The 10,837-nt window shown below is 51.4% G+C and overlaps 1 protein-coding gene across 1 annotated transcript in view; it reads right to left on the minus strand.

Moving 5' to 3' along the window:
- ikbkb (inhibitor of nuclear factor kappa B kinase subunit beta) overlaps window positions 1-10,331 on the minus strand; it is a 97,759-nt gene extending 87,428 nt beyond the window's left edge. The window contains 1 exon segment of the mRNA XM_078238484.1: window positions 10,166-10,331. The gene's annotated coding sequence lies outside the window, so the exon portion shown is untranslated.
- Window positions 10,332-10,837: the final 506 nt, after the last annotated feature.

Genomic DNA, 10,837 nt, shown 5'->3' on the forward strand with positions numbered 1-10,837 from the left:
CACCCTAGCTATGACTGTAACACTACATTCTGCACTCTCTCCTTTCCTTCTTTATGTACGGCATGTTTTGTCTGTATAGCGCGCAGAAACAATACTTTTCAATGTATCCCAATACATGTGACAATAATAAATCAAATCAAATATTAAGCTGATCTTTCTCTGCACCCTAGCTATGACTGTAACACTACATTCTGCACTTCCTCCTTTCCTTCTCTATGAATGGTATGCTTTGGCTGTATAGTGCGCAAGAAATAATACTTTTCACTATATCCCAATACATGTGACAATAATAAATCAAATCAAGTATTAATTTGATCTTTCTCTACACCCTAGCTATGACTGTAACACTACATTCTGCACTCTCTCCTTTCCTTCTCTATGGACGGTATGCTTTGTCTGTATCGCTCGCAAAAAACAATACGAGACAATAATAAGTCAAATCAAAAAATCAAATCTCAAAGCATTTGCATCACTAGCCCTTCTGGCCCCACCAGTACTCTGGCACAGGAGACACAAACTGGGGAACGCCCAGTGCAACAAGCACAGCTGGGCTTCCAACACTTCTCTTCCAGGATATAAGTCCCACAGGAAACCCCAGTGAGTAAGTGGCAAAAGCTGACCTCACCGCCCCATAATGAGTAAATCAGCCCAGTGGAGAAAGGGCACAGCTGAATATCAATGGGAGCAACACTCCCATTAATTGGGTGCTGGCTGACCTTGTGCTCTTCTGGGCTGAACATAGATCCTAATACATGCAGGTTCAGTCAGCAGGTAGGAAGGCAGATGCAATGTTAGCATTCATGTCGAAAGGGCTAGAATACAAGAGCAGGGATGTACTTCTGAGGCTGTATAAGGCTCCGGTCAGACCCCATTTGGAGCATTGTGAGCAGTTTTGGGCCCCGTATCTAAGGAAGGATGTGCTGGCCTTGGAAAGGGTCCAGAGGAGGTTCACAAGGATGATCCCTGGAATGAAGATCTTGTCGTATGAGGAACGGTTGAGGACTCTGGGTCTGTACATGTTGGAGTTTAGAAGGATGAGGGGGGGGATCTTATTGAAACTTACAGGATACTGCGAGGCCTTGATTGAATGGACATGGAGAGGATGTTTCCACCAGTAGGAAAAACTAGAACCAGAGGGCACAACCTCAGGCTAAAGGGACAATCCTTTAAAACAGAGATGAGGAGGAATTTCTTCAGCCAGAGTGGTGAATCTGTGGAACTCTTTGCCGCAGAAGGCTGTGGAGGCCGGGTCATTGAGTGTCTTTAAGACAGAGATAGATAGGTTCTTGATTAATAAGGGGATCAGGGGTTATGGGGAAAAGGCAGGAGAATGGGGATGAGAAAAAAAAAATCAGCCATGATTGAATGGCGGGGCAGACTCGATGGGCCGAGTGGCCTAATTCTGCTCCTATGTCTTATGGTCTAATATTCACCTATTGTCTCCAGGAACACTGCCTGGCTTGCTAAGCATCTCGAGTGTTTGCTTCGTGGCTGTCACACTCACAGTGTCTGAAGGGTACACACAATGACACCAACAATAAGTTGCATTTATATAGCGCCTCTGATACATTTCAAGGCTTCAGCAGGAGAGCTACCAATCAAACAATAGCAGGAGATACAGGGGAAGAGAACCAAAAGCTTGGTCAAAAAGGGCAGGTTGTGGGGAGCGTCTCGAATGACTAAAGAGAGAGAGAGAGGTTTAGGGTGGGAATTCCAGCGATCATGTCCCACTCCTTCGGTGCAAAGCAATTAAATGAAATTAAACTGAGGGGCAAAATAAAAGGGGCAGCCCCTTAAAGGGGAACGGCCAAAACAAAGACAAATCACAGATGAAATTTAAAACATTAAATCAAAATCTGATTGAGGGTCAAGACCGCACTCCAATGTCCGCGGTGCACAATCATAGAATCCTACAGTACAGAAGGAGGCCATTCAGCCCATCAAATCTGTACCAACAATAATCCCACCCAGGACCTATCCCCATAAACCCACATATTTACCGTCCGAATCCCCCAGAAATGAGGGTCGATTTAGCATGGCCCATCAACCTAACCAGCACATCTTTGGACTGTGGGAGGAAACCGGAGCACCCGGAGGAAACCCACGCAGACACGGGGAGAACGTGCAAACTCCACACAGACCCAAGCCGGGAATCGAACCCAGGTCCCTGGAACTGTGAGGCAGCAGTGCTAACCCACTGTGCCACCGTGCTGCCCAATGGGTATGGAAGGTTATGCCCCAGGCAACAAAATGCAAGGCCACCAATAATCAGGCAATGAAAACCAGGGGGTTCGCAGGAAGGTTCGAGGAGATTACAGAGTTAGGGAGTGGCTGGATCATAGAGAGAATTGAGAACAAGGTTGAGAATTTTAAAAGCGAGGAGTTGCTTAAGGTTCTAAAGGTGTGAAAGCAGGGTGAAGTGACCAGATGTACAGAAGGTGAAGAGAGCTTAGGGCGACATGGTGGCATAGTGGTTAGCACTGCTGTCTCATAGCGCCAGGAAACCAGGTTCGATTCCCGGCTCAGGTCACTGTGTGGAGCCTGCACGTTCTCCCCGTGTCTGCGTGGGTTTCCTCCGGGTGCTCCGGTTTCCTCCCACACTCCAAAGACATGCTGGTTAGGTGCTAAATTCTCCCTCAGTGTAACCCGAACAGGCGCCGGAGTGTGGCAACTAGGGGATTTTCACAGTAACTTCATTGCAGTGTTAATGTAAGCTGACTTGTGACTAATAAGTAAACTTTAAAAACTTTTTAATCCTTTCAGGTGAAAACTGGTGTCATGCCCCCAGTAGACCGGAGAACACACAGAGCTGGGGGAGGGGCATGCACAAGCTGCAAAACACCGGTTCCCGTATCCAAGGCGGACCCAAGCTCATTTCAAAGATGTGAAATTAGGCTTTGTTGAACAAAATATTGGTGTTCTCAGCCTGTTGCGGGGGAGGTGGGGGGGGGGGGGGGGCGGGGGGGGGGGAGCTTTCCTCACCGTGGGACATATCCCAGAGATGTTCGGAACAAACATTAGCCCGGTCCAGTGCAGGTAGGTTCAGAGATGCTCAAGTAGCACATATCCATCATTCAAATGGCTCCAAACTCCACAGGGATGACAAGAGGAAGTATTCTCTCCATGCATGTACACCAATCAGTGCTAGTTCATATCCAAGCTCCATTACCAAAGCTCCATCCCCGACAGTGCAGTCGAGGGCATGCGTGAGTGTCACTGTGTGAGGGGCTGGTGGTGTTAGTGTGAGTGGGACAGAGTGAATTTTGTTTTATTCATTCGTGGGACATGGCTGGCCAGCATTTATTGCCCATCCCCAGTTGCCCGAGGGTAGTTGAGAGTCAACCACATTGCTGTGGCTCTGGAGTCACATGTAGGCCCGACCGGGTAAGGACGGCAGATTTCCTTCCCTAAAGGATATTAGTGAACCAGGTGGGTTTTTCCGACAATCGACAATGGTTTCACGGTCATCAGTTGATTCTTAATTCCAGATTTTTTAAATAGAATATTATTGTCACATGTATTAGTGAAAAGTATTGTTTCTTGCGTGCTATACTGACAAGGCATACCGTTCATAGAGAAGGAAAGGAGAGGGTGCAGCATGTATGTGGTGAACCATCGTTGGTTCACCACTGGGGTTTGTTACTATGTTACTGTTGGGCTAGGGTGTTGTTACTGTGGGGGTTGTACTATGTTGTTGGGTTAGGGTGTTTACCTGTTATAAGAGTTATCATGGCACGTTCCAGTGGGGTCCCGCCTCCGGTGGCGAGGTATAAGACCCCCTGCTCCGGCAGGACCCCTTCAGTCTGAACTGGTGTATTCGTGTTAGTAGTTCCATTGTTACTTTATTAAAGCCTTCAATACCGAAGCCTTGGTTCCATGTGCTTATTGACGCGCATCAATTTAATAAAGTAAACAGAAAACTCACAACTGTGCAACAAGAAGAAAAACAGAGAGTATGGAACAGATTCTAAAACCGGATCGTCTGACACTGGACCCACGTGCGGTCGGTGCAGCTAACACATTCGACCATTGGTGGAAGTGCTTTGAGGACTACCTGGCAGCCTCGGTAGCTATCACTACGGACAGTGATAGACTCCAGGTCCTCCACGCAAGGGTAAGCGACACGATTTACCTAGCCATTCGTGCAGCTCCCACTTACCAGGGTGCCGTCGAGCTCCTAAAGAAAAGAAACACTATGCCACCCAACGAGATACACGCTCGTTACCTCCTCGCTACACGACGTCGGCAGTCGGGCGAAACCATGGAGGATTATGCCAATGAGCTCCTGCAGCTTGCCAGGGGTTGCGACTGTAAGGACGTCTCCGCCGAACAGTATATGTACGACCTCGCCCGAGACGCGTTCGTAGCAGGGGTAGGGTCCTCGTACATCAGGCTTAAATTGCTAGAAAAGGGGAAACTCAACTTAACCCAGGCAATGGAGATGGCCGTGAGGTTGGAGGCGGCGTCGAAGAGCTTGGCGCTGTGCCCCGAGGACCACGTGCAGTCAACGTGGTTGGAGCAAGCTCAGCTCCCTCCTCGCCCCGCGAACCCGCGCTCCCAGATCGATTCGACGACGGCGGCAGCTCCAGGTGGCCAGCGATGCTATTTTTGTGGAGGGGCCAAGCATCCACGGCAACAGTGTCCGGCAAGAACGGCAATCTGCAGCCAGTGCGGTAAAAAAGGCCACTACGGCAAAGTCTGCAGGTCCAAACCTAAAAACGGCAGTGCAGCTTGTAACCCTCCAGAACGGAGACCATCTCTTTCGGCGTCGCAGTACCCACGAGGTCCAACCACGTGCGATCTCAGGACGGCGCCATCGTGGCAGACAGAGGAGGAGGAAGACCACCAGGAGTCGCTGCGCTTGGCGCCCTCACCCACGTGCGATTCATGGGGGCGGCCATCATGGTCCACGACGACTAGGAGCGACCAGCAGGGGTCCTCAGCATCCACATCGGCAGCATGCAGTGACGCCCAGGGTCCAACGGTGGCGTCGATCTCCCTGGATCAGACCAGGCATTACAGACTGGAACATTCTATGATGGAGGTAAAGGTTAGTGGCAGAACTGTGAATTGTCTGTTTGACAGCGGAAGCACCGAAAGTTTCATACACCCTGAAACTGCTAAAAGGTGTGGACTCCGGATTCTCCCTGCCAAACAGACAATTTCCATGGCATCACGGTCCCGGTCTGTACCGATCCAAGGACGATGTATGGTAACTCTTGAGGTACAGGGCACAATTTACGAGCAATACAGGCTCCTTGTGCTACCTCACCTTTGCGCGCCAATTCTCCTCGGACTAAACTTTATGGTCCACATGAAGAGTGTGATCCTACAGTACGGTGGGCCACTCCCTTCACTGGCAGTAGGGAATCAGCCGCAGCCTCCAAATTGCCCAAAGCGCCCCGCGTGCAATTTATCCACCCTGAAGATCACGACACCATCCCTTTTTAAAAATCTGGTACCTGGCTGCAAGCCCATCGCTACTAAAAGTAGGCGTTACAGCGCTGAGGACCGGATCTTTATTAGATCTGAGGTTCAGCGGCTCCTCAAGGAAGGGATCATACAGGCCAGTGCTAGTCCGTGGAGAGCGCAGGTCGTGGTAGTCAAAAGCGGGAACAAACCTCGGATGGTCATCGACTATAGTCAGACCATTAATAGATACACGCAGCTGGATGCGTATCCTCTCCCGCGCATTTCTGATATGGTCAATCAGATTGCGCAGTACCGAGTGTTTTCTACCATAGACCTTAAGTCCGCCTACCATCAACTCCCCATCCGCCCAGAGGACCGACAATATACGGCTTTTGAGGCGGATGGTCGTCTATACCAATTCCTCAGGGTTCCATTTGGTGTCACCAATGGGGTCTCGGTCTTCCAGCGTGCTATGGACCGAATGGTGGACCAGAACGGGTTGCGGGCTACCTTCCCGTACCTGGATAACGTCACCATCTGCGGCCATGACCAGCAGGACCACGACACGAATCTCCAACACTTTCTGCGCACTGCATCTCGCCTGAATCTGACCTATAACAGGGAGAAGTGCGTATTCCGTACGCGTAGGTTAGCCATCCTCGGATACGTGGTGGAAAACGGGGTCATTGGCCCTGATCCAGACCGTATGCGCCCACTCACTGAACTTCCCTTGCCCGCTAGCACGAAAGCACTGAGGAGATGCCTCGGGTTTTTTTCATATTATGCACAGTGGGTCCCCAACTACGCGGACAAAGCTCGTCCGCTCATTAAGTCCACGACCTTTCCACTTACGCCGGAGGCCCAATTGGCCTTCAAGGTTTTGAAGAGCGACATCTCGAAAGCCACGATGCACGCGGTGGATGAATCCATCCCTTTCCAGGTGGAGAGTGATGCATCTGACTTCGCCCTAGCCGCCACACTAAACCAGGCAGGCAGGCCCGTCGCGTTCTTTTCCCGCACCCTTCAAGGCCCAGAAATTCGGCACTCAGGGGTGGAAAAGGAGGCTCAGGCCATTGTAGAGGCAGTCAGACACTGGCGCCATTACCTGGCAGGTAAGCGGTTCACCCTGATCACGGATCAACGATCCGTGGCGTTTATGTTCAGTAACACGCAGAGGGGCAAGATCAAGAACGATAAGATCTTGCGGTGGAGAATTGAGCTCTCCACCTATAATTACGATATTATGTATCGTCCAGGGAAGCTCAATGAGCCCTCGGATGCCCTCTCGCGCGGAACATGCGCCATCATGCAGGAGGACCGCTTGAAGGCTCTCCACAATGATCTGTGTCATCCTGGAGTCACCAGACTCTACCACTTCATCAAAGACCGCAACCTGCCTTACTCGGTGGAGGATGTCAGGTCAGTGACTAGAAGCTGTCGGATTTGCGCAGAATGCAAACCACACTTTTATCGACCAGACCGGGCACAATTGGTCAAGGCCACTCGCCCTTTTGAGAGGCTGAGTGTGGATTTTAAGGGCCCCCTTCCCTCAACGGACCGGAATGTCTATTTTCTCAACATAATAGACGAGTATTCCCGGTTTCCGTTTGTTTTCCCCTGTGCGGACACGTCAACTGCCACCGTCATTAAGGTTTTCAGTGAACTTTTTACCCTGTTCGGGTACCCCTGCTACATTCATAGCGACAGGGGCTCGTCGTTCATGAGCAACGACTTGAGGCAATTCCTGCTCTCATTCGGGATTGCCTCTAGTAGAACCACGAGCTACAACCCTAGGGGTAACGGACAGGTGGAAAGGGAGAATGCTACAGTCTGGAAGGCTGTCCTACTGGCACTGAAATCCAGGGGCCTTCCAGTCTCCCGTTGGCAGGAGGTCCTTCCAAATGCGCTCCATTCTATCCGCTCCCTCCTGTGTACGGCAACCAATGCTACTCCCCACGAGAGGATGTTCTCATTCCCTCGGAAGTCGTCCTCGGGGACCTCATTGCCAGCCTGGTTGACGTACCCAGGACCCGTCCTTCTGCGGCGCCATGTGAGGGCTCGCAAGTCCGACCCCTTGGTCGAACCAGTCCAACTCCTCCACGCCAACCCTCAGTATGCCTATGTGGCATATCCTGACGGGCGAGAGGACACTGTCTCCATTAGAGACCTGGCGCCCGCAGGGGACGTAGCAACTCCTGTCGCTCCTATTCCCCCAGTCACGAATCCACTACTCCTCATTACTTCCCCAGACGTGGCGCGGTCAGCACCGGGACCAGTGCATAACACTTTTACTCCCATGTACAGCTTGCCTGAGACTCGGAGATCGGCGCCACCATCATCATCACCACCACCACTACCACCAAACGTTCCAGGATCCCCTGCACCATCGCCTCACCAGGGCCGGCCGGCCCGGGAGTCCTTGAGGGGACAGCCAGACGTTGCTTTGGAAAGAGCGCCACCACAAGCACCTGCTCCGGTTTCGCAACCGGTGTTGAGGAGATCGGCACCTGCTCCGGTTTCGCAACCGGTGTTGAGGAGATCGCAGCGTCGGTGCGGTCCTCCAGACCGTCTGGACTTGTGAATCCTGTGATTTTTCTGTTATTGTCTGTTTATATGACCTGTTTTTCGTCCACCCCGCCACCTTTTGTTCTTAAAGGAGGGGTGAATGTGGTGAACCATCGTTGGTTCACCACTGGGGTTTGTTACTATTGGGCTAGGGTGTTGTTACTGTGGGGGTTGTACTATGTTGTTGGGTTAGGGTGTTTACCTGTTATAAGAGTTATCATGGCACATTCCAGTGGGGTCCCGCCTCCGGTGGCGAGGTACAAGACCCCCTGCTCCGGCAGGACCCCTTCAGTCTGAACTGGTGTATTCGTGTTAGTAGTTCCATTGTTACTTTATTAAAGCCTTCAATACCGAAGCCTTGGTTCCATGTGCTTATTGACGCGCATCAATGTAGTGTTACAGTCACAGCTAAGGTGCAGAGAAAGGTCAACTTAATGTGAAGCAGGAATGTGGCGGGATTCGAACCCGGGTCCCCAGAACATTAGCTGAGTTTCTGGATTAGTAGTCCAGCGATAATACCACTAGGCCATCGCCTCTCATGACACGCATGTTTAAAAAGCAGGGTTAATGTGTGGGGTGCAGTGGGGCCTTGAAACAGGAGGGGCAATTGGGCGCTTGATTTCTTCCTCCGGCCCTGGTGAGCGCAGTGGTTCTGGGTGATTGGGGTTTGGTGTGAGTTAGGACTCTGGTGCCAGAGCTTTGGAATACCTCAAGTGAACAGAGGGTAGAACTTGGGAAGACAGCCAGGAAACATTGGAATTGTCAGGTCATGAAGGATGAAGGTTTCACCAGTGGCTAAGCTGAGGCAGGGACAGAATTTGTTGGGTTAGAATCATAGCATCCCTACAGTGCAGGAGGAGGCTATTGGGCCCATCAAGTCTGCATCAACCATAATCCCACCCAGCCCCTATCTCCATGGCCTCACATATTTACACCATTAGTCCCCCTGACACTAATGGGCAATTTAGCACGGCCAATCCACCTAACCTGCACATCTTTGGACTGTGGGAGGAAACCCGAACACCCTGGAGGAAACCCACGCAGACACGGGGAGAACGTGCAGACACCGCACAGACAGTGAGCCAAGCCGGGATTAGCAGATATGTAGTTTGAAGCAGATCTCAGGGTTAGATATAACACTATTATTACAAACAATCTCAGGCATGAGGAAAGGCTGCCAGATGCAGGGTCACAGACAGAGACAGGGACACTGGGACATAGAGACAGGGACACTGGGACATAGAGACAGGGACACAGACAGAGACAGGGACACAGACAGAGACAGGGACACAGACAGAGACAGGGACACAGACAGAGACAGGGACACAGACAGAGACAGGGACACAGACAGAGACAGGGACACAGACAGAGACAGGGACACAGGCTCAGAGGCAGGGTCACAGAGAGAGACAGACAGAGACAGGGGCACTGGAACATAGGGACAGGGACACAGACTCAGAGACAGGGTCACAGAGAGAGACAGACAGGGGAACTGGGACATAGAGACAGGGACACAGACTAAGAGGCGGGGGCATTGGGACATGGACTCAGAGGCAGGGTCACAGAGAGAGAGAGATAGAGACAGGGACACTGGAACATAGGGGCGGGGACACAGACTCAGGGACACTGGAACATAGGGGCGGGGACACAGACTCAGGGACACAGACTCAGAGGCAGGGACACAGACTCAGGGACACAGACTCAGAGGCAGGGTCACAGAGAGGGAGACAGAGACAGGGGCACTGGGACATAGGGACACAGACTCAGAGGCAGGGTCACAGAGAGAGACAGACAGACAGAGACAGGGGCACTGGGACATAGGGACATAGACTCAGAGGCAGGGTCACAGAGAGAGAGAGACAGAGACGGGGACACTGGAACATAGGGACGGGGACACAGACTCAGAGGCAGGGACACGGGGTCACAGACCCAGGGACCCAGACCCAGGGACTGGGACACAGACCCAGACCCGGGCACAGACGGACAGGGACAGTAGCAGGCGGATACTGTTCACCAGAAGTTCCTGTTAACCTGGATTTGAAAACAAGTCCGCAAACCTAAACTCTGTGACCCATTCCCCTCGGAAATTAATGTGCGGGGAGAGAGAGGGGGCGGTTTTGCCGGAGTGATTAGCAGCGAAGTGACAGAAAGTGAGCCCGGAGGCCGGGGGAATGGAAAAGCCGCTTACCTGCGGGGCTGGGATCTTGCTGTGCCTCTCTCTGCTGGCACTGGGATTGGGAGTTTGCTGCTGGGCAGAGAGGGGGGTCTCTGAGCGGCTGTGACCCCCCCAGACAGCAGCCTTTACCCCGAAACTCTCTCCAAACTAATCGCTTCCGGGTTCCTGCTCTGAAACTTCATCACATGGGCCAGCTCAACTAACTCTACAGAACTAAACTGATCCAGGTTAAACACCCCGCCAAACCCCACTAACCTGGTTTAGACTTAAATAACCCCACAGAACTAAACTGATCCAGGTTAAACACCCCGCCAAACCCCACTAACCTGGTTTACATTTAAATAACCCCACATAATTAAACTGATCCAGGTTAAACACCCTGGCAAACTCCACCAGCCTGGTTTAGGTTTCAACTAACCCCACATAATTGAACTGATCCAGGTTAAACACCCTGGCAAACTTCACCAACCTGGTTTAGATTTAAACTAATCCCACATAACTAAACTGATCCAGGTTAGACACCCTGGCAAACTTCACTAACCTGGTTTAGATTTAAACTAACCCCACATAACTAAACTGATCCACGTTAAACTCCCCAGAACAACTAAACCCTGTGGCTAACTAAACAAAGTAAGAGTTTTAACAACACCAGGTTAAAGTCCAACAGGTTTATTTGGTAGCAAA

This window comes from Mustelus asterias, chromosome 22 (assembly GCF_964213995.1).
Source record: "Mustelus asterias chromosome 22, sMusAst1.hap1.1, whole genome shotgun sequence".
Classification (NCBI taxonomy): domain Eukaryota; kingdom Metazoa; phylum Chordata; class Chondrichthyes; order Carcharhiniformes; family Triakidae; genus Mustelus; species Mustelus asterias.